Source organism: Chrysemys picta, chromosome 10 (genome assembly GCF_011386835.1).
Source record: "Chrysemys picta bellii isolate R12L10 chromosome 10, ASM1138683v2, whole genome shotgun sequence".
Classification (NCBI taxonomy): Eukaryota; Metazoa; Chordata; order Testudines; family Emydidae; genus Chrysemys; species Chrysemys picta.
Window position 1 is genome coordinate 69,573,856 of NC_088800.1, and position 23,224 is coordinate 69,597,079.

Below are 23,224 nucleotides of genomic sequence, written 5' to 3' on the forward strand. Positions count from 1 at the left end.
AACTCAGGTCAACTTAAATGTATAGTGTGGACGTGCCCTTTTTCTAATCCAGTGTGTTTAAATTGAAGTGTCTGGGAAACTCCATTTGTGGTGACAAGATGTGTGCATGTTACTTCTATTCAAGAATAATGGACTTGTCTTGCCCAGGAGAGGGCTGGGCAGTACAGGACGTACATTTCTGAGGGGAAATCTAAGTCCGGGAGTATGTTGGGATCACCCTGCAGTATAACCAAGGCTGGGGAGAGCCAGAGTGTAACCCAAGTGTGGCTGGCAGGCTGCAGTTTCACACAAACATTCAGTGTGTGGCTTGCAAGCTAGAAGTCTGCTTGTGAGCGGCCCAGCTGGAAACTCTTTCCGCAAGACATCGTAAGGCACCCAAGGTTGCATGGCAAGAATGGCACAGCTGCTCGTTAGTCTAGATTGTACTCGGGTATATAACCATATGGACAGTGCTCTGTTCTCCATTGGGGCTTCCAGGTGCTATTGCAACACAAATAATAATAAAACCCCTGTTAAAAAATAGAGTACATACAACATGGGCCGCAGAAGTAAAAGTCTCCACATACCACCCTGCCAGTATATCTCAACTTCTGCCTAGAAAGGCCACCCCTATGAGGTGAGAAAATAAATTAGTTCAGTCTTCGTTATCTCTGTGGCGGCTGCCCAAGTGCCAGCTGAGGCTATTAAAATTCAACCAAGGGATGTATGGTGGTTAAGCCAATGGGAGCTTAGACTGAGTAAGGAATGAAAAAGGATTGAGCCCATGGTCCAAGCGTGATTAGAAATACTACCAGTAACATCTTTGTCTGTCTAGCCCATAGAGAGAGTTTTATTAGAAAGCCCAGGGTTTCAAGCAATCACTTTAAAAGTATTTAACTCTCTGAAAGATGTAAAAAAATGAGCCTAAAATGACTTTGCACTTTCCATTTTTATCAAATCAGTGCCAGTTTGAAGAGCTGCATGTGTAGAGTTTCATTACCATTATTTCCCAAACCCAGTTACCATCCTGCCTTTCTGGTTCTTGCCTGATGAAATTATTGTACTCTTTATTGGACAGAGTTATCAGAAACCCTAGGGGTAAAATTTGGAGAGGCTGTTATTGTGATAGGATTTGTATGGATTATTTCAAACCGCAAGAAATGTTTCTTTATTATTTATACATACATTTATGACATTTTATATAAACTTACAAATATGAAGAGCAAAGTGCAGCAATCTTATTAGGAGAATTCAATATCCACTTTACTCAGGCTCCATGTCCCAAAATAGTCCATCTGCATCATGTTAGTGAGTTGACTAATATAATACTAAAGGTGCTATTCTTCTCTTTCAAAATCATGCAAGTGTCTCTCCCTAATTTAGGACACATGGGGATTTTCCATAGGCACTGGTGCATAAACTGCACTTGTTCAGGGTAGATCGCTTCCTCTGATGTCAATAACAGTTCTGCATGCCAGATGACTATGAATTCTTATATAACAGGGTATTGAGCAGACACAAACAGTTAGCTCTAAATGCTGATCAGATTCCATTTGGAACAATAACATATGCCCTGCTTGGAGTGAGTTCCAGTGGAAGGAGTTTAATGTAGGGTAGAGTTTATTGACATAACCAAATCTGGGTACAAGTAACACCTAATTTCCCCCTCTCATATAATCAGGGAGAAGGGTATTTTGAGAGGGCTGAAATGGATGTGGGTGGAAGAGATTTTTTGGGGGGCCCTGATCCTGCAGACTTAGTGCTTTACTTTACATTCTGTTGTTTGTCCCATTGAATCAATGGGGTTACTTGCAGTGTGTGAAGTTAAGCATGTATGTATGTCTTCACAAGATTTGGGTCTTGATTTGTAATATTGAGCTAGAAAAATGCACTGCTGTTTTGTTGGTAGACTTTTAAATGACAAATGCCCATAACAGCCATTTATCCTGTGCTCTCTAGCTGAAATCCAAGTACACCAGGTAATTCTAACTAATTGATCTTGGATGTTTGTTTCGTATCCATGAATAATGGCAATTTTTTTTATTGAAAGGCAACTAAGGTAGAACCTCCCTTCTAATAAATGGGAGCTGTAATGCAACATCAGTTTTTGAGCAGAACTCCCCTGATGGCACAATGTAGTGCTGGTGGCCCAAGTTTGAGTTGAGGAGTTTTCAGGACTGTGCTGCTTCACTTCTTTGATCATTCATAAAAGGGGAAATGATGCCTCACGTAAATGTACTCTGTTGATTTTTATAGTTTGTAGTTTAGTTTATATCATTTGTAATGTATGATAGACTAGACTAGGTGCATTGCTCTGTGTGTGTATTGTAATGATGAAGTCTCAGTAATTGCATTAAATCGTGGCTGAGAGATGGGGGGAAAATATCACCAGGTTTTTAGTGACTATTATAACTCTGCAGATTAGCATGGTTTTGCTACATCCCAGAAGGAAGAAGCCTGAATAAATGGCAGGATTTTCAAATGGAAAATGTTAGGCCCTAATCCTGCAAGTTGCTCTAGGTGGGCAGACACCTGCACAGAGCTCCACGGAAATCCTTGCGGGCCCAGGCTTGCGCATGCATCAGCTTATGCAAAGCAGCTAACAAGCTTGGCAGTTAGGCTTTGTCTATATTCAGAGTTGCAGCAGTTTAACTAAGGTCTGGTCTACACTACGAGGTTAGGTTGAATTTAGCCGCGCTAGGTCGATTTTATAAGCAATGCGGCTACACAGCGAACCCTGTTCCGCCGACCTAAAGAGCTCTTAAAAATCTACTGCTGTACTCCTCCCCGGCGAGGGGAGTAGCGCTAAAATCAACCTTCCTGGGTCGAATTTGGGGTAGTGCAGATGCAGCGCTGTGCAATTCGATGGTATTGGCCTCCAGGAGCTAGCCCAGAGTGGACTGGCCCAGCAAACACAAGTGCACATGTCTGCTACCATTCCTTAATGTAGGCAGAGCAACACGATCATAATTCTGCTATGATACCAATGGTTCTGTATTCTGCCTCAAAGATTCCATACGTGGATGCAAGGATGTGCTTTCCTTGATGAAGAATCATTTCATCACAGTAGAATACCTAAAAAGCTGTATTCTGACTGTACCAGTCAGGCGTTGCAAGCTTCCACAGGGCTATCGCCACTCACTTCTCAACTGTCCGGGCTGCTCTCATCTTGGTATTCCTGCGCTTCAGGGTGGGGGAAAGCAACTCACAAAGTTCCATGAAAGTGGCCTTATGCATGCGAAAGTTTCACAGCCACTGGGAATCATCCCATACCCGCAACACTATGTGGTCCCATCAGTCTGTGCTTGTTTGCCAAGCCCATAATTGGCGTTCCACTGTATCAATATACCCCAATGCCACCATGATATTCCAATTACCACATCCCGTGCTTTCAGGAACGTCTGTGTCCATGTCCTCCTCACAATCGTCCTCATGCTGGCGGCTCCTAGCTAGGCTCTGAATATACTGCAGGATAATGCACGAGGCTCTGAATATACTGCACGATAATGCAGCTGAGCGGGCTCCATGCTTGCCATGCTATGGCGTCTGAATGGATAACCCAGGAAAAAAGGCACGAAACGATTGTTTGCCGTTACTTTCGGGGAGAGACCGACGACGTGTACCCGAAACCACCCGTGACAATGTTTTTGCCCCATCAGGTATTGGGAGCTTAAGCCAGAATTCCAATGGGAAGCGAGGACTGTGGGATAGCTACCCACAGTGCACCACTCCGTGAGTCGATGCTAGCCACAGTATTGAGGACGCACTTGGTCGACCTAATGCACTTAGTGGGGACACGCATGATCGACTGTATAAAATCAGTTGCTAAAAATCAACTTCTATAAAATTAACCTAATTTTGTAGTGTAGACCTGCCCTAAAAGTGTGTCCTTTTTTTTAAAAAAAAAGAACAGTTTAGTTAGACCAGTGCACATTCCAGTATGGACACTCTTAATTGGGTATAAAGCTGTCTTATAAACACAGTTGATCAATATAAGGCAGATTTGCACTTATTTAAGAGTGTCCGCACTCGGGATTTTTCACAAGCTTAAATAAATGGGTTTAAAAATCTCAGCTTTGATTACATTAATGCAACTTGGAACATAGACAGGGCTGTAGTCATTTATTTATGTGCATGACAACAGAAGCAAAAGATGATTTCATCTATTGTCTGTCTCCTAAATAATTCTAATTTCCTAAGACCCAGGCTTCATGTCTGCTGAAAAATTGAGACCTACTATAAATGTATTAAAAACCAAATACGCTTCACTTATATGATATGTACTGTGTCTGCTTTTCAACTAGCTACAGTTTGGAAATAAAACTGATACTGAAAAGTCTCCCAGAAAGCAGAGGTACAAAATTATACCTCCCCTGTCCCCACCCACTTGAAAATTGCACCTTTTTTCAGTACTAAAATAACCTAAATCCTTTAAATTACATCATATGGAATAAACCATACAATACCTATATTTATCTAGCAGGACTAAAGTGGCTAAATAGCATTTACTGAGTTAATTAATTCTTTTAGCCAGACACATAGGCACCATATATTGCACTCTACCTGCCTTTTATTGATCCATTTTGGAGGGTTGTATGAAACAGGCCAAAATGCCAACTACAGCACCTGGACTGGCTCCTGCAGGAAGATCAATCTATAGGTTACATTTAATTGACATGGCAGATTATTCTGAATGAGCCAACTTGACTCTGCGTTGCTGGAGTAGGCACACTCTTCATCTTTGCTCTCCTTGGACTGTAGCTATAAAAACTCAAGGCTACGTCCCTAACTCAAATTTACTGTACACTTCTGATATTACAGTACTCTAAAATCATGCTGTATGTCACTGTCATCTCAGCTACCAGGCTCTAATGCAGGAATTCATCTTGGTTATGATGTTCTTATTTCCTTTGTACAAGGAAAAAAATATTTACCAGTGTAGAGATAGAAAGAGCAGTCGGTGGCCAATGTACATGAAAAATGATCTATAAATACAGACCCTTATTGACTGGGGATGAAAATACTTTGATAAAAATCCCATTTTGAATTGTGTGATTGTGCCAGGTCAGCTCCAGGATTTTACAGAGGTTGCACAGTTTAGGTTTTATTTTATTTCTTATAGTCCCTGGAACATTAGGAGAATGTGCTAATGTGTTTGGAAAAACACTAAGTATGACGGTGCTGCCACGTAACACAGCTGGAATTGACTATGCACTATCCAATGTTGTGTTTATTACACCACACCAGACTATAGACATACTTTTGTCCAAGGGGAGGAAAAATGACAAACTGGAGATTGGAGGAAGTAAAAAAGTAAATATCTGGATTTTGTCACCTCTAATTCACACAGTTTTACAGTGAAAGTTTTACTGCAGGTTTCTATTGGGGGTCTACTCTTGCAGATTTAGTCCTTCTTGCCATACATGGTCTTTATTTTGGGGACATGAAACCAGGTAGGTTTTGCAAACTTTTAATGGCTAATTCAGTTTTTGGATATTAATAATGTTCTGCTGGAGGTCGGGTGGCTCCCAGCAAGCATTTATTTGATCTGTGGGCAGTCACAGATCTTGTTGAAGCTCATGGGGTATACTAGCCACCTTCCATTCAGACTAAATGAGGGAACAATTAAATGTTCTTTTGTTTAGCGATAGCTGAAACAAGGGAAGCCACTGCCCAAAGACTAGTCTGAATATACAGCAGGAGTTGGGGATTGATTTGGTTGCAGCGCGCGTGCGCGCACTCTCTCCCTCTCTCTTGATATAGATCTATCTATCTATCTATCTATCTAGGTCCGAAGCAGGCAGAAAGATGTGCAGGAAAACCGAGAGAGCAGCCTGAAAGCAGGAGACAGCAAGAGAAGTGTTTGTAGTGTAGTCATGAGAGAAAGCCAAGCGAGAGACTTTTCTGGGCAGAGAGCTGGCTGGAGAGGTAGGCTTAGAACTGTGAACAAGGAAACTGCTTTGGGTTGTCTGTTCCTACTGCGTTCATGGAAGTGGGACTCTTTGTACAATCTTTGTACATAAATAGGATTGCACCAAAGAAATACCTTTCTTTCTGTTAGAAGAAGAAATTGTTTATGAAACCAACCCACCATTCCATGAATATTTGCCGACCACTTGAGCCAAAAGGGATAACAATTTGTATAAGATGGGAGCATTTTTGTGGGCTTGGGTTACCCCAGCACATCTTGCAATGTTCTACATGGTATCCCAGACAGCCTCAAGTTCTGAAATAAGATGTTTGTTGCCAAGATCCTAATGTCTGGACTCTTCTGCTTGATTTTCTGTTGCCAGGACTCCCTTCCTTTCCTGCTCATACTTTCCTTCACTGAATAAGGAATGTGAAGAACTACTGTGCACCTGCAGTGACTTCACTTGGATTGGAGCTTGATCCTGCTCCAACTGAAGTTAGTGACAAACCTTGCAATGACTTCAGTGGGCGGGACTGGATTTTGTTTTAGCTCAAACTCAGGCACGCATTGTACTTTAGCTTAGCTGAGAAAGCTTCAAAGTTGTATGGAGTCTGCCAGGGCCGGCTCTGGCTTTTTTGCTGCCCCAGGCAAAAAAGCCTCCCGCTGCCCTCTTCCCCCCCCCCCCCCCCCCGAGCGTGGCAGGGGAGGGCGGCGAGCCCGCCGTGGTTCCGCTGGCGGCCGGAGCCCTGGGAGGAGGGCGGCGAGCCCACTGCGGCTCCGCTCTCCCCGGCAGCCGGAGCCGGAGCACCGCGCTGCCCCCCTCCAGGTGCCGCCCCAAGCACGAGCTTGGTGGGCTGGTGCCTGGAGCTGGCCCTGGAGTCTGCTGAGTCAAACCACTGGGAATAATTTTTGAGTCTGAGTTTTGTGGTAAACTTTAGACACTTTACATTTGTAAACTCCATTTGTAGAGTGTTTGCAAAAGTGTAAGAATCACTGCAGGCAAAAAAGGGGGCCCTTATCTTTAGCCCAAAAAAGGTCTGTGATGCAGGATTGCTGTTTGGGATTTCACCAGTCCAGGGGGACTCCCTCATTGTAGGACGGCTTCTGTGTATGAGTGAATTTGAGGGAGAGAGTAAGATATAGCCGATTGAAAAGATGCGCACTTCAGATACACCAGCATGCCTTTTATTCCACACACAACTTAGAGAGCAGCAGGCCTTCAAGTTCCCGGCTTTTGTCAGTTCTTGACGTAACTTTAGTGCTCCCTAAATACAGTACAATTGTATGAACAAAGGCTCCATATATATAAAGACCGTATCATATAAATCGTTGTTGTCGTCCTGCTCCTTCAGATCCAGGCCCCAACGTAATAGCCCAATCCAATCAGGGAGAGCGTCGCTGGAAAACAACCACACTTACTTCTGAGAAATAGTAGCTACATTGAGAATAACCTTTCAGACCTGTCGCTATTTCATAAATGTGTTCTCCTAAGGTGCTCTTATTCAAGTACAGGCATCAAGACTTGCTCTCCCACTGGTTCTGCAGTGTATTGTTCATCGAGAGGTTAGTGCAATTGACGCAGTTCCTACTGGGCCACTACTTTAGAAAGGTCATGTAAGCACTGACAAAGCCTGTCACTTGGCTTTTAAAAACAGTAGGAATCAAATCTTATCAGTAACTATGACCAACAAAGCTACGTGAGATGTTTTACAGTTTAATATTCTATTACAGATTAGAGCTACTAGGGAAATTTGGAAGATTAAAAAATAAGAAAAAACCAATCACCTTATATAAGCACAAAATAAAAGTATTTAGCTGTCTGTTTTCTCAATAATAGGGTTGCAAACCCTCCTGGATTGTCCTAGAGTCTCCAGAAATTAAACATGAATTTTTAATTAAAGATTGTCATGTGATGAAACCTCTAGGAATAAGTCCAACCAAAATTGGCAACCCTATATTAGACTCTTATGGATCAGGTCATGTTCTGCCAAAATACGCTTTCTGAAATAAGTGCTGGGAAACAGATCAGGATTTCCCAAAAATCTATTTTAGTAACAAAACCAAGCAAAAAACTTACAGTAATCCAATAATAGTTTTCTTTTCCAAATTTATAGATAGCTTACAAAACAAAATTTCCTTCTGTGCGTACTGTAAATGTGGGTTTGCACCAAACCTCAGGATTCTAAATTCTCTGTTTACCATTTAAGCACTGTGCTGGAAACAGTGTTATATTTAGAAGCATTGGTTGGTAACACGTAAGTGCTAGGAACATGAGCACTTATGCAGCAGTAAAGAGTTGTGTGGGATAGGGGAAGGGGGCAATAAAGAGGATGGGGTGAGTCAAGGGAGGTGTCCTGTTGAGATCATTCATGTGCCATGCTTGGTAGGTTCTAAGGTAAATTTGAATAGGAGCATAATTCTCTTTGGTAAGAATTTTGTAATTGTACATTTTAATTCAGTATGTTCCAATATTTGAAATCCCATGGTACTGTACAATCCAAATGTGGGGAAAAAATGAAAAGTTCACCAGCAGTCCTTTTATCCCCAACTTTTGCTCTCTGTTCTTCACCAAGCTTCCCGGGGTCCAGCATTCATGATCAGAAAGTCATCTTTCATTATAGTAATGTTAATAGGCATTTATTACAAGCTTCTGTGGAATGAGAAAAATGCCAGGGACTAATTGTATGCCATATGCATGCTGTAAACCACAGGCATTTCATCCACAGATGGAAGTTTAGAAAACCAAAGATACAGCAAGAGGCAGATACTAATTTAAAACCAGTGACAATTAGGCATATGTTTAAATGCACAGGTTATTTTGCTGGGCCAAAAAAAAAAAATGCTAGGAACACATGACGCTAAACTATGTGAAATTAGCGTTTTGAATTTTCATTGAGATCACATGAGAGTAATTGTGAATAATATTAGATGAATTCAACACATGCCTAAGCAATTGTTAGGTTGATTTGATTTGCTCAATTTAGAGCTTAAAAGTAAGGATGCAGCTGGTATCGCAGAGAAAAATAATACTCTGCTAGTGGAGGTAGAGAAAAAGGCTCATGGAGGGCATTACTGTAACAGGATTGGTAATTAAGGGCTCTTCCTTTTTAGATTCAAAAGAGGAGTGGGTTTTTTCACATATGGATTTGATCAAAAACATCAAACCAACCCCCAGAATAACTGAACCCACTGTTACCTCTGCTCTTTTATAAGGAGTCTAAACGGGATTTAGAGCTGAGATGGAAGACTACTAACGGTATTTGCAGTGATTGCAGAGAATACCGCTTTTTAGGTATTCTACTGTGATGAAATGATTCAAGGAAAGCACATCCTTGCATCCATGTACGGAATCTGTGAGGCATAATATAGAACCATTGGTATCATAGCAGAATTATGATCATGTTGCTCTGCCTACATTAAGGAATGGCAGCAGACATATGCACTTGTGTTTGCTGGGCCAGTCCACTTTGTGGATGCAAATGCACGACCATATTTGGTACATTCAAACAACAATATGCGCCTACTCTTTGTAATAAAATCTTGCTGTCAGACACAGATCTATAAACTATATATTGACTTGAGGCTAGATGAAAATCTAGTTCTAGGACTTCTGCAAAAGAGCAAAAAGTAGAATCCCATGGAAATTAAAAAAGGAGACAGTGGTGGGGGGAAAGCCCATCAATGAGTCTAGCAGGGTCTATAATTGTTAATTCAGAGTGCCCTCTTCAAATATCAGAGTGTAGGAGTTGATGGTTCTTGGGAACATTCAGAGGAGTTATGCAGTATGAATTAGCTTAAATGGCCACTGGATGATACTGTGGTTCCATTTGAAATACAGTTGCGAGAATGGTTTTCAGGCTGATAATGGGGCAGTGAGGTGGTAGAAAGGAAGAAGTTTGGAACAGGAAGTCGCAAAGTGAACCGATCTGCAAGAGACACATTTCAAAGAATCATTGCTAGAGATAACAATATTTCACATATGGTTATGCTGAACTGGATAGGGCGTGCATCTGTGTCTGGGGTGGGACTGGGGATATGGCACTGCATTTCATTTGAAAGACTAATCCATTAGTATGGTTCCCAGACATGTATCATCAAATCATTCTGGGATAAATCCTGCAGACCTGAACTAAATGGAGATTTTTAAATGTGTAGAGCTTGGGCAAGACTGGATTTGACTTTATGACCCAAAATTGCAGTTACCAGCTCTCGTGACCTTTTTTTGTTGTTGTTGCAAATTTCAGGCTAGTATTTGCTGTGTTTCTTAAATACCAAGGTCCTGAAGTCATAAGATTAATGTGAGAATCTCATTTTTAATGAAAAAAATATTAGGTCTGGTCTATACAAAGTATAGGTCTATGAGGAGTATGACTGTTTTGTTTTGTTTTTTTTAAACTGACATAGTTATACTGGTACAGACCCTTGTGTGGATGCAGTTCTACTGGTATAAAGATGCTGTGTACCCCTTTCTGTGCTGGTGTGTCCCCAACCAGTATAAAGCACATTTATACCTATATAATTGTATCCATTCTGGGGAAAGGAGTTGGGTGTGTGTGTGTGTGTGTGTGTGTGTGTGTGTGTGTGTGTAGACGAGCCTTAAGTTTCTAGCCCTCGTGATAGCAGAGGAAACCGTGGAAATGTACACAAGTGTATCTGAAAGGCTTAAACACAACAAGGCAAACAAAAAGAATCCAACGTTTTGTTTTATTTTTAAAAACTCATGATTTTGGGGCACATGTCTCATTTTTAAACACTTGGGTTGGTAATGTTGAAACCGAGTATCAAAAACCTGAACGCTGGCCGCCCTATTTAGACACTTCAATAAGTAGACTCATTTTTCAGAGGTGCTGAATCATGGCACATGTTGGGGCTCAGCATTTAGAAAATCACGCTTAAGGTATGTTATGTTGTATTCAGAACCCCAAAATTGAAACCTTCGGAATTGGAGACTTTCCTCATCATAAAATGAGGTTAAAAATTACCCACCTCACAGGGTGTCGCGTGGTGAAATTGAAAGGGACTGGTGGGTGTTGGGGGGTGTACACCCCTCCTCACAAATATAGTGCTTTGAGATCCCCTGTTAAAAGCTGCTACGTAAATTAAGGTATTACAATTAAAGTATTAAAATGGAGAGCGAGGATCAACTAGATTTATCCTCGTTCTCCATCTGCTTTTAATTTTGACCTGTGTTTTTATGATCCAATGTATCTCGCTGCTTCTTTGGATCAGAGTTTGAAACACACTAAGATGGAGTGCTCTAGGTCACTATCTTTTAAACTTTAGTCTAGGGCAATAGAAAGGGTTGATAGCAATAATTAAGATTACCTACCTCTAAGGTGTACACAGCTTTCTTGCATTACATATTCATTGTTTGCATTCTGTTAATCCACATTAGTTGTTAATTTTGCAGAGTAATGGCTGTTATTATAATCAGCTTTTAAAACTATGCAGAGAAATGCAAGTGCCAATATAATATATGTATTGTAATAAACTCCTATTAGATGGATTCTTGGACTAAAGTGGCTAAAACTGCATTCTTGAGAGGTATCATTCGGAGCTCCATAACCTAACAGCTGCAAAACTAGTATAGGCTGTCTTTGTCACCATAGCAACACCAAACCAGGAGTAGCCACTATAAACTTAAAAATATGACTTTTCAGCCATTCGCGCTTCTCTCACAATACTGAAATCTTTTCCTGAATTTCAAGTGAGTGGGAGACTCTTCCCTCCCGCCCCACAGTCATAAGTCTGACTCTAAATGCGATAGCAACCAAAATTAGGCTATAAATCATCTTAATGGTACTTTTCAAAGAATTCTTTACTGGACCCATTCGGATCATATAAGGTGGCACATTTTTGAGCCTAGTCACTAATAATAGTCGTGTCATGGACGTATTTCAAGGATGAAAGGGACTTCTGTGGAAAAACACCAGGAAAAATGTTCAGAGAAATAGTTGCCCTCAAAATTTCAGCTTTCAGTTTATATGATAGGCTTAGCTTCAGGCATCCAAGGAACTTCCTTCAGGCCTTGTTTGAGAATTGTATTCACTTTTTCCTTAATTGCCTCTTGCTACAGACAAATATTGGTATCTGACTATCTTTGACAAGAGTAACAACCTTTTGCAAACTTTATCCTACATTAAGGGCATGAGTGAGAGCCAGGTAAGAACACAGGAAAAAATTCATTGACTGTAGATGTAATGCCAAATTCTGATATCACTCACACAAGTATGTATTGCCACTATCATTTATGTTATGAAAATACTTCCTTTTTGATCACAGTTAGATCCTCTCAGTGTTTGTATGGTTCTGCCATGGAAGATGACTAGGAAAAAAATGGCCCCTTTTTACTCAACAGACCTGCTCTGTGAGTGTATTATATCTGCTGACTTCAATGACAAAATAAGGGCCAGATTCACCAGCATTGCAAAGCAGCCAGAGCATGCAAGTCAGTCTTGCTCTACGCTTGTTACTGTTATTGAGCCAGCACAGATTTGAAAGAGATCGCTGGATTCTTTCATTCATGTGCATCATCAACAGAATTGTCTAATCTGTTTCAGTTACACCTGTACAAACTCACTGAAGGTACAATAGTGCACTGGTGTCAATGAGGAGCCAATTTAGCCTCCAAGGTTCTCATTCCTAGTACTGAAGTATGAGAAGGGAGGAATACAGCTTGACTTGCACATCCCAGGTTGAGTTTGCAGGGCCAGTAGTTAGAGAGATGGAGAACCCACTAGTTACAAAAGTAATCACTCTTTGTTCTGAAGATCTGTCCCTTATTTCTAAGTTGACTTTGTCTAGTTGTAACTTCCTGCCAGTGATGATGCTGGTGAGGAGGAGGAGGAGGAGTAGTAGTAGTAGTATGCTAGTGATGAGGAACGCTAGTCGTTGTGCTAAACCAGGGGTCGGCAACCTTTCAGAAGTGGTGTGCCGAGTCTTCATTTATTCACTCTAATTTAAGGTTTTGCGTGCCGGTAATACATTTTAATGTTTTTTAGAAAGTCTCTTGTTATAAGTCTATATATTATATAACTAAACTATTCTTGTATTGTAAAATAAACAAGATTTTCAAAATGTTTAAGAAGCTTCATTTAAAATTAAATTAAAATGTTGATCTTGCGCTGCCAGCCTGCTCAGCCCACTGCTGGTCTGGGGTTCTGTTCACCTAGGCCGGCAGCAGGCTGAGCGGGGCCTGCTGCCGGGACCCCGGCTGGCAAGGGTCTGGCAGCCAGAACCCCAGACCGGCAGCGGGCTGTGCGGGACCGGCAGCCAGGACCCCAGACTGGCAGTGGGCTGAGCAGCTCAGCCCGCTGCCGCTCAGGGGTTCCGTCCGCTGGCTCCTGCCAGCCGGGATCCCGGCTGCCGGACCTGCTCAGCCTGCTGCCGGTCAGGGGTCCCGGCCCTGCCCACATACAGTGGGCACCTACCTTCTCCCTGGTTCTGGCCCATTCTCTTCCTCTCTCTCTGCACTGAACTGAGGGTGGGAGTGCACTGAGCACAGGGCTGGAGGTGAAGGAGCAGGCTGGGGGTTGGGGTGTAGGGTCTGGCCAGGAGCTAGAATGAGGGAGGGGGCTCAGGGTTGGGGCAGGAGGTCTGGGTATGGAGCGCTTACCTGGGCAGCTCCCATTTGGTGCAAGGGGTGCAGGTGGGAATGTGGGTGTGTGTGTGCAGGAGCTCCCGTTTGGTGCTCAGGGTGGGGGTGGGGATGTGGGGGGATGCAAGAGTCAGGATATGGGGGGTGCATGGTGTGTGTGGGGGCTGGGGATGTGGGGGGTGCAAGAGTCAGGGCAGAGGGCTGGTGGCATGTGAGGGGGGTGCAGGTGTCAGGGCACAGGGTATGGGGGGGCCTGGGTATGTGTGGGGGTGCCAGAGTCAGGGCTGGTGTCGTGGGGGGGGGCTGAAGGAGTCAAGCAGAGGGCTGGGTGTGTGTGAGGGGGGTACAGGGCTCAGGGCAGGAGCCTGGGAGGTGTGCGGGGCTCAGGGCACGGGCCTAGGGGGTGTGCGGGGCTGCAGGGCTCAGGGCAGAGGGCTGTGTGTGTGTGTGAGGGGGGGTACAGGGCTCAGGGCAGGGGCCTGGGGTGTGTGCGGGGCTGCAGGGCTCAGGGCAGAGGGCTGGGTGTGTATGGCGGGAGTCAGGGCTGGGGGTGTGGGCTGGGGCCGTGGGGTGCTCATGGCAGGGGGCTGGAGGGGATATGCCCCTATTCCACCCCCCACCCTTCCCCAAGGCCCTGTTCCCGCTTCTTCTCTGCCTCCGGGGGGAGCAGCTAGCAAGCTGACTCCACTCCTCCCCGACCCTCTCCCTCGCAAGGGCCATCAGCTGATCAGCCGGCAGGGAGGGAGGAACGAAGAGGAGGAGGAGGGGCAGGAATCCAGCACACTGTGGGAAGAGGTAGGGGAGCCGGCAGGACCAAGCTTCTGCCCCCGGCCCCCTGCCCCCGCACGGGGGGAGCCAGAAGGCGGAGAAGAGCGGGCCGGGCTGGGCTGGATTTTTAATGTCATGCTGCTGCCTGCCGGGACCCCGGCATTCAGCAGCGTGCCATTAAAAATCGGCTCGCGTGCTGTCTTTGGCACGCATGTCATAGGTTGCCAACCCCTGTGCTAGTCACTGTACAAACAGAGAACAAAAAGATGTTCCCTGCCTCAAAAAGCCTATGGTTCTTGTTATGCCTTGCCCCTGCTAGATTAAGCAGCTCTTTGGGAGTTGGTAATTTCTCCCACAATCAAGTCACCACCTGATTTTTCTTTGCAGTAAGCTAAACCGATTGAGCTCCTTAAGTCTCTCACTGTAAGCTATTTTCATATGAAATGCTAGTAGGCAAAATTATTAGGAAACCTCACTTTGAGAAATGTTTACAATATAGAGTGGGAAGGGTTTTAATAAATCTGTCAGATTTCTATGAACCCCACATCATGTTGCACATTCATTTAGATCTCATATGTTGTAAATCATCTTCTAAAGAGTAGGACACACTAGACCACTCATTTTAATGGCATATTTAATAGCAGACAAAACTGGAAACACTTATCAACAAACAAAATATTAGTTCAATATGTGTTATGAGTAAATGAGCACCTACTTTGTTTATTCATGCATATGTATGACATGACTTTTCCCTCTATTGGCATGACAACTAGAAAGACAAAGTCTTAATGAGGGGGGAGAGAGTTCAGTTCGTAAAGAATTATGGATTAGTAATGGATAAACACAGAAATATGCTGCTATGAGTTAATTTTAAAAAGGATATTCGAAATGAGAAAACTGTACAGGAATATACTTTACTAGCCTTTTGCTACGGTCCTTTAAAACTGAAAGCACAAAGGTTACAGGAAACTCATTTTACTTGTCCAAACATAATTACAAAAGGGTAATCATATATCATAGGTAGATATGTTTAGTTTCCCTGAAATAAAATCACATTTACAGCATTTGACAAATACATATATTTAGTGTTAGCACAGTGCACCTCATCACTTTGAGTTTCTGAAGCTGAGCATGATTGCTATGGTACCCTATGTTTAGGTGAATTAGTCACAGCACATTAAAGGTAATAAGCAGGTAAGAGTATGAATAAACACATTTTCATTTTTCCTGCAAAAAGGTGGCCACTGGATACTATGTTTTAAAATAGACCCATATCTCTCTTTGTCTTCCAGTTTCCTTGAGAATCACTGCTAGGAAGACAAAAGGTAGGAATGTCTTGTAGTTCCTCTTTATTTGTGAAATCATCATTCTTTTCAAGAAGTGACTTACTGGTTGTCCTTTATTTTCAGGGTGTGACTATTGTATAGATATTGTTGCTTATGAACAAGTATGTAAAACCCTAAAAAAAAAACTCTTAAAATTAAAAATGTGCTCTTTGAAAAAATAAGAGCAACATCCAGAGAGCCTCCTCCCCTTCTACTTTCTCTTTAGGATTCATTCAGGAGGTTTGGTCCATACAAAAAAACACAAAAAATGTTAACACCCAGGATTGAGAGGAATTACTTTAGTGTGGATCATTGGACTAGAAGTAGGAATAATGAGATCAAATTAAGGCAAAAAAACTTTGACAGTGCCATTCTTATTTTAAGCTCAGAAGGAACAACTGTGATCATGTAATCTGACCTCCTGCTTAGAATCCCGGGGATATAGTTTTCACCCAATAATTCCAGTAGTAGAAGGAATTATTCTTGTCTATTACGTCAATAACTTCTTGTTAAACTAAAGCATATCTCTTAGAAAGGCATGTTTGAAGACTTCAAGAGGAGAGGCTCTCTTAGGCTGTCCATTTTTCTCTCTAGGAAAAGTCCCATATCTTTGGACTTTTAAAACTAGACTAAATTTTCTAAACACTAGAAATTATCCTATAGGGTACAATCCTATATTTGGCAGGGACTAGATTGGATGATCCAATAGCTCTTTAGAGAGACAAGGTGGGTCAGGTAATACCTTTATAGGACCAACTTCTATTGGTGAGAGAGACAAGCTCTGGAGCTTAAACATCTCTCTCACCAACGGAAGTTGGTCCAATCAAAGGTGTTACCTCACCCATCTTGTTTCTCTAATATCCTGCACTGACAAGACTACAACAGCACTGCATAGAGCAATAGCTCTTTTTCATTTATAACATCTGTAATTCATTGCTATCACTAAATGACATTACTTTGTATTTAACCATCCAAACTCCATTAAAACAGAGCAGGTGTTTGGCTTGATGAAAAAGAGAATTTTACAATATATAATAGTTTTTTTCTTTTAATTCAGACAAGCTACTTTGGGGGTGATCCTTCCATAATTTACAGTTTATCTTATTTCAGAATCAAGCCATCAGAAGTAGCAGAGGAAATTGACTTGCTGTCTCTTTCAATACTGAACCAATCTTATTTTCTATGTTTTATATCTTGTCTTTTGTATGTTACTATCTAGTATATGTCCTAATATACAAAAGAGTTCTTATGTGCTGGAATTGTGTTTACCTTAACAGTAGGAAAATAGGAACCAAATCATCTTGTTTTTACTGAGACACCGCAGTCTCCACTTTAGCCCTGTCACAGTAACTCTAAATTGTTGTGGTTTTTGGTGAGTGCACTGGATCTGAGTGTACTCACCGGTGCATATGGACAAATGACTGGTCTAAAAGCCACTCGAGCAGAAGTTGTGATGCATAATATCAACAATTACAAATCATTCAGTACAGAGATTATTCTTTATCAGAACACATTCTGCATTTGTGGTACATGATTAAGGATCTGTGGGCCTTCATTTGCACCATTATATAAGTCTAGTATCCTTTTTTCACAGGAAGAAAGGCTTTTATGATTTGTGGCGAGCCTAAGATGTTGATATAGATGGGGTGGAATTGGACATGGATTTGTAAGGGGGGAGCAGATGCGCCCATGAATTGCAAATCTGTTTGGAAGCTGTAAAAAGTCAGGGCCCGAAGCATATCTGTGCTCAAAGCTAAACCTGAGGATTGCTCATAGACAGTACATAAAAGCTGGTGCAAAGCCTTTTTATTATCAAAGGGTGACTAAACTTTACACACGGGGCTCTTTCAGCTATGGTGCATGTGCGTAAACAGATCTTCTGATGAATATCAAAGTTTATTTATATTTAAAATCTGTTGATGAGATGACACACACTGATGTGCAGCAACCTTTTACTTTGTTTCCCACAGAGGCCTCTTCAGTTACTCTGTGCTAAGTAGCTACACTGGGCTCTGATTCAGCAGCTTTAAGTATGTGTGTAATCTCACTGAAATCAACTGGACTAAGCATGAGTTTCAATTTAATGTGCTTGAAAGCTTTGCTGAATCAGGACTGAAGTCAAGACTCTGTACTAACTTTGTTTCATTCTGCTATACAACAGTATTGGCAAGAAGAAAACATAGTGTAACTTAAGCCAAAGAGGACCAACATTAGTGCACTTCCCAATATGAGACCACATTTGGGGGTGGGGGGGGGAGGTGGGGAGCCACCTCTATTCCTTTCGGTCCTATCCTGAGGCTACTATTTGATTGGAAGTTGTCTGTGACCTTGACTTGACTTCTTCAAATACAAGTAACCATAAACATCAACAATTCCAATACTAAAATATCTAAGGCATCTGAAATCTAAACAAAGAATATATATAAAAGCGTAAGGATGAACAATCTTCATAATGCCATTGGGATTTGAACCATCACTCTAGACTACTGGAGAGGTTTTTAATCAGGATAAGGAACAAATATGTGAAATTGTCTTTATTTTATTTAACTGTTTCAGATCTTCACAAACCCTATAACCAAGAACACAAGTGAATGGAAATTGCTTATTCAAATGTGAAGTATTTGCTTCAAAGTTCAGTGATGTCTCACCCCTGTCAGTGAATTGAAAGCATGTCCTTCTGGCTTGTCTGAGCATGTCACAGCCAAGACATGCCAAAAACCTAAAAAAGGACAATACATACTGTATTGATAAAGCTAATTGCTGACCTCCTAAATAAAATTGGTAGCTGCAAATACTGCAAATGGGGTATAAGTAATATATATTTTGCCTTTTTTTCTGTCTTGACCATTTAAATTGTATTATATTCAGAGTGGGGTTGTCTTTAATTATGTTAGTACTGTGTCTAGCACAATAAGGCCCTGATCCCAGTTGAGGTCTCTAGGCAGTACTGTAATACAAATAATAAGAGATGTTGGGAAATTTATATATTGTATGTCCTTCTGATGTATGTTGGCTAAGTTGTTTGTAGCCTGCAGCGCAGGCAAAGATTTTTCATTGGTCATGTAATGTTGATTAAATGTGCAAAAACTTAATGTAGACTTAAGGTTGCCCAGAGCTGCCTTGTACCCTTTCAAAACATGGAATTCAGCTAACCTCAAACCTCAAAGCCAGGAAACACAAAGTTAAGGCATATGCCACCCCTACAACACAACCTTAACATTGATTTTTTTGCACGATGCCCCAATGTGCTCAGGGCCAGCTCCAGCTTTTTTGCCGCACCAAGCGGCGAAGCGGGAAAAAAAAATAAAGCCGCGATTGGCGGCACTTTGGCGGTAGCTCTACCACATTGCTTCATTGTTCGGCGGCAATTCGGCAGTGGGTCCTTCCCTCCGAGAGGGACTGAGGGACCCGCCGCCGAATTGCTGCCGAAGACCCGGACATGCCGTCCCTTTCCATTGGCCACCCCAAGCACCTGCTTTCTTCGCTGGTGCCTGGAGCCGGCCCTGAATGTGCCTACAGAGCCTACTAGCACTCTGCCTATACAGATGCTACAAAATGCTTTGAGAACAGAACATGCAAGCGTTGTGGAACACAGACTAACAACTTCTCTTTCCAAGGTAAAATGTTGGTTTAGATCAAGCATAGCAAACAAGAGCTATCTACACATGGCCTACACTCAAACTGAGTCTACTCCACCCATTCCCTCTTGCCCTGAGTCCCTCAGAGGCATTTGCACCTCAATTAGCCCCAGAGACCACAGTCATGTATGCCTCCAGACTGCTGACAATCCTCATGACTAGTCCCTGTGCACTGCCAGTCCTTCCTCATGTCCAATTCTTATGGCACCATCTTTACTGAACCATTCCCAGTGGCTATTGCCAGCTCCAGATGCCTGAGTTAAGATTGTGGTGCAGGAATGGCATGTTCATCAATTTGTATTTCCTGGCTCTCGGTCTTTGAGTGTAGCAGAAAACAGAGTTCTGGAAGGTCACAAGACAACACTGAGATACCTTAGCTGTGCATTAATGAAGTTCTGGGGCATTTAATTTGCTTGGTTTTAAACACAGCTTCTCAGCATCTCCATGTCCAACAGTCCAGCTCTTCACCTCCACTGCTTCTGGCAGTTGTTACTTAACCACAGAATGCACGGACTGAATATTGGTCCTTCACTGCCTCGCATCTTTTCCTGTTTCCGTGCCTGTCCAGCACCGCCCAGTTCTACCTCCTTCACCCTGCTCCCCATGGAGAAGTGGGCATTGGCATGGAACTCACAGATTAAGGAGCTGGGGAGGGGATATAGGAGGTGGGGAGGAAAGATGGGCAGCATGGGTGTGAATTTTTTTGGGGGGGGAGGGACAGAGCTGAAGTCCCCCCCCCCCCCCAGTGACCCCCACTGCACTGATCTGACCCCTTCCTTTCCACCGTGCTCATCCCTGCTGCTCTGCTGTAATTTTAATCTCTATGCGAGTGTGGTATTTCTGCAAAAGCAATGGAGAAGAAAATTGTGCAAGATTGACCAGGAAAAATAAGGCATACAATAAGAATAATAAACCTCTGCACAAATGGCCTAGTCCCACACTTCTTACTCAGTAAAAGCTCGCAGTGCTAATAATATTGATAAGTAATGTATCTTTTATATAACTTCTAAAGGATGCTGGGTATCTTCTAAACAAAAAGGAAAAAGTCTTTGCTTCTTTGACTTTATATGATCTCTAGAAACAACAGCTAGAGGGGGAAGAGCTGTAAGTGTCTTGTACTCCCTTATGGGTTTGTTGAGGGCTTTTTAAAAATACACACACTTTTTTTTTTTTTTTTTTTTTTAGAGGGGATGGGAGATGGGGGGCGGGGGGTTAATAGGCTTGTTGGAAGAAGGGAATTTTGAGGAGCTGTTTGAAAAGAGAGTGAAGAAGACGGCAGACCGGGCTAGGGAGTGGGTTCCATAGACGGAGATATGAAGATGAGTGGGAGAGGAAGACTAAGAGGGGCCATGAACTGAGGGGTGGTGCAGGGTGGAAGATCTGCACCAGGGAGGCAAAAGAGAGCTAGGTTGTGCATGTCTTTTAGGACAAGGACAAAATGCTTAAATTAACATATAGGGGAGTTTTTGCCCAAGATGCGTGCACGCAATCAGATACCAAAAAAGAAATCCTGGTAGTCCTGATTCTGCAAGGTGCTTAGCACCACAGTTCCCTTTGACTTGGATGGCAGTAGAGAGTAAATGTGTTGAGCGCCTGTAGGAGTAGGCGTAGGTACAGAGTAAACACAGGCTGTGTTTGGGAAAACCCTAGAAGTAGAAACTAGTGATGGATGAACCTCAGACAGTTTGGCTATGCAGCCACACTGTCTTCCTTTGCAAAACTGAGCTGGCAACCTCCATTAGAGCAAGTTTTCTTGAGAGATTTCTGGGACTTTGTCTTCAATTGTGCTGGAAATTCCATAAGAGGAACCCTTTTACAGAACAGAATTTCTCCTACAAGTCCCTGCCTGAAATGGCAGAAAGGCTGAGGTCCATGAAAATGAAGAATAAGAGGAAAACATATTATCCAAGTATTTCTGTACCTGATATATGTTTAGTTCCCGATCAAGTTGGGTCATTATTTTGTCTAAACCAGTTTGTCCACCTCTTATAGAAAAATAGCTCACAAACGGCTCTGCACAAGATGAACAGGCCAGTATATGGTCATAAAGGGCTAATTTCCCCACTTACGGTTTTCAGATAAGTGCTGCTTTTTCCCTACTTAAGGCCTCCCTTGATGCCCAGTGAAGTCAATGGAAAGACCCTGTCCTGCTTTCAAAATGTGTTGGATTGGGCCTCAATTTCTTTGATTCTGGATTTCCTGAGAAAATTCTCATAATGTGGTTCTAGTATATAAAACAAATTAACCTGCATTCATAATACTTAATCAAACTGAGATAATAGTCTTGCTGCCTTTGTCTCTAACTTCCTGTTTCTTTAGACCTTAGAGGGAGGAACGTGAGTATGAATATGTATTCCAGTTTTGCTCTGATTGAACTTTCTATTATATTTACTCATGTACGTTAACAGATCGCTTTAGGAGCTAGTCTCTTTCCATCATCAGTTGCAATGAAGGCTTGAATAGAATAAACTATTATTTCCTTATATTCTTATCTGTATCCCTTGTAAATAATGGTAGGTAGACAGACACCTGAAGCTGTGTGCTAATGTATGTCTACTAATTTTGTCATTGCCAATATGGGTGATACTCTTGTATCTTTGTTTGCAGGCAAGAATTTTTTAGGAAGGGTTTTTTTCCCCTCTGTAGAGAGCTTTTTTTGAACGTGCTAAAATCGGTAAGGTGTTTGTATGTTTTTGTTTTGTTAATAATCTACCTCCTGTGTTCTTGATGCTCTCTTGTTAAGGATACTCCCCATGTTAGTGTGACCAAAACATCTCAGCTTTCAGTCTCTTTCAAGGTAAATAATACACTAATGACAGTAATTTCACAGTTATGAAATTCCCATGTGTGTCTCCCTTTTAATAGGGTTCAAGATTTCACAGAAAATCTCAGTCTCCCCTGGCAACCAACCTTAATGTGGGTCAGGGGTGTATATACTCCTTGCATCATGCTGCTTTTTCTGTATAGCACGTCCATTTCTACTTTGTTTTTGTACTGTATTGCCATGGATGCGATGTAGGGGAAAAACTTCTTTGGATTGCAGTAGTGTGAGTTTATGGAAAGGGAAGAATAGGTGGAGGAATAGCACTGTCTACTTAAAATATTTCCAACACTGGTGATCTGTAATTTGACAAGAAAGAACTTGACGATGAAATTCTATGGGCAAGGAAAGAAGCAGACAGTGGAAAAACAAAAGATAAGGACAGTGGGCGTCTGCTACAGAATCACCCTGGATCTACACCAGGGAATCAAATGAGAACATGAAAGCTATAAGGAAGCCTGGAGCTGGTGACCATGTGAAGAGTAAGAAATGGTCTTGTAGAATGTAGCAGTATAAAGGTATTAGATTTCAGGGAAGCAAATTTTAGGAAAATAAGAAATCTAGTGAGTGAGGTGCAATCAGGTGAAGTATTAAAATCCAGCCATGTGGAAGAAGGCTGAGGAATGCTAAAAAAACACAATGTGCAGCTGTCTCTGAAAAATGAAGAAGGTAAGGGACAAAATGTGGTCAGTGTGAATTCAAAGAAAACTAGTTAAAGATCAGAGCGGTTTAGGCATGGCTCTGCTAGCCCTCTGCCAGTGGTGAATTTCACCCCTATGATTCTAAATCGCAAAGAGTTTGTAAATTGTTTAGGGAGCTAGGGAGAGGGACAGAGAAACAGGGGCAGAAAGTAACTAAATGAGATTCAGGTTGGAAAATGTTAGAGAAGAGTAGTTCTCAATTAAATATAATTCATTCAATTGATTTAGCCCCTTCTGCTCACCCATTATACACAAGTGGATTGTGTTTTCCTTGACTTTGTTGTTTCAGTGTATCTTTCCAAATTCAGCAGTGCAAGGTGCTGACCTGAGTGTTCCAAAGTTTGAGCTGTGTTCATTTGTTGTAACTGGTTAGATCAGTTATATGGAATAGTTTCAGTTTGTGACCTGGGTGAGGGCATGAGCACCTCCAGGGCCTGATCATCGTGTTTTCTGTTGCACATGTGCTTGTCTTGTCTACATGGCT

At 42.3% G+C, this 23,224-nt stretch overlaps 1 long non-coding RNA gene across 1 annotated transcript in view; it reads left to right on the top strand.

The window, feature by feature from the left end:
* Positions 1–20,104, top strand: part of LOC135973857 (uncharacterized) — a 71,243-nt gene extending 51,139 nt beyond the window's left edge. The window contains exons 2-3 of the long non-coding RNA XR_010590892.1: positions 15,548–15,580; positions 18,137–20,104. This is a non-coding gene — a long non-coding RNA (uncharacterized LOC135973857). The remainder of the gene's footprint in view (positions 1–15,547; positions 15,581–18,136) is intronic.
* The last annotated feature ends 3,120 nt before the right edge of the window (positions 20,105–23,224 follow it).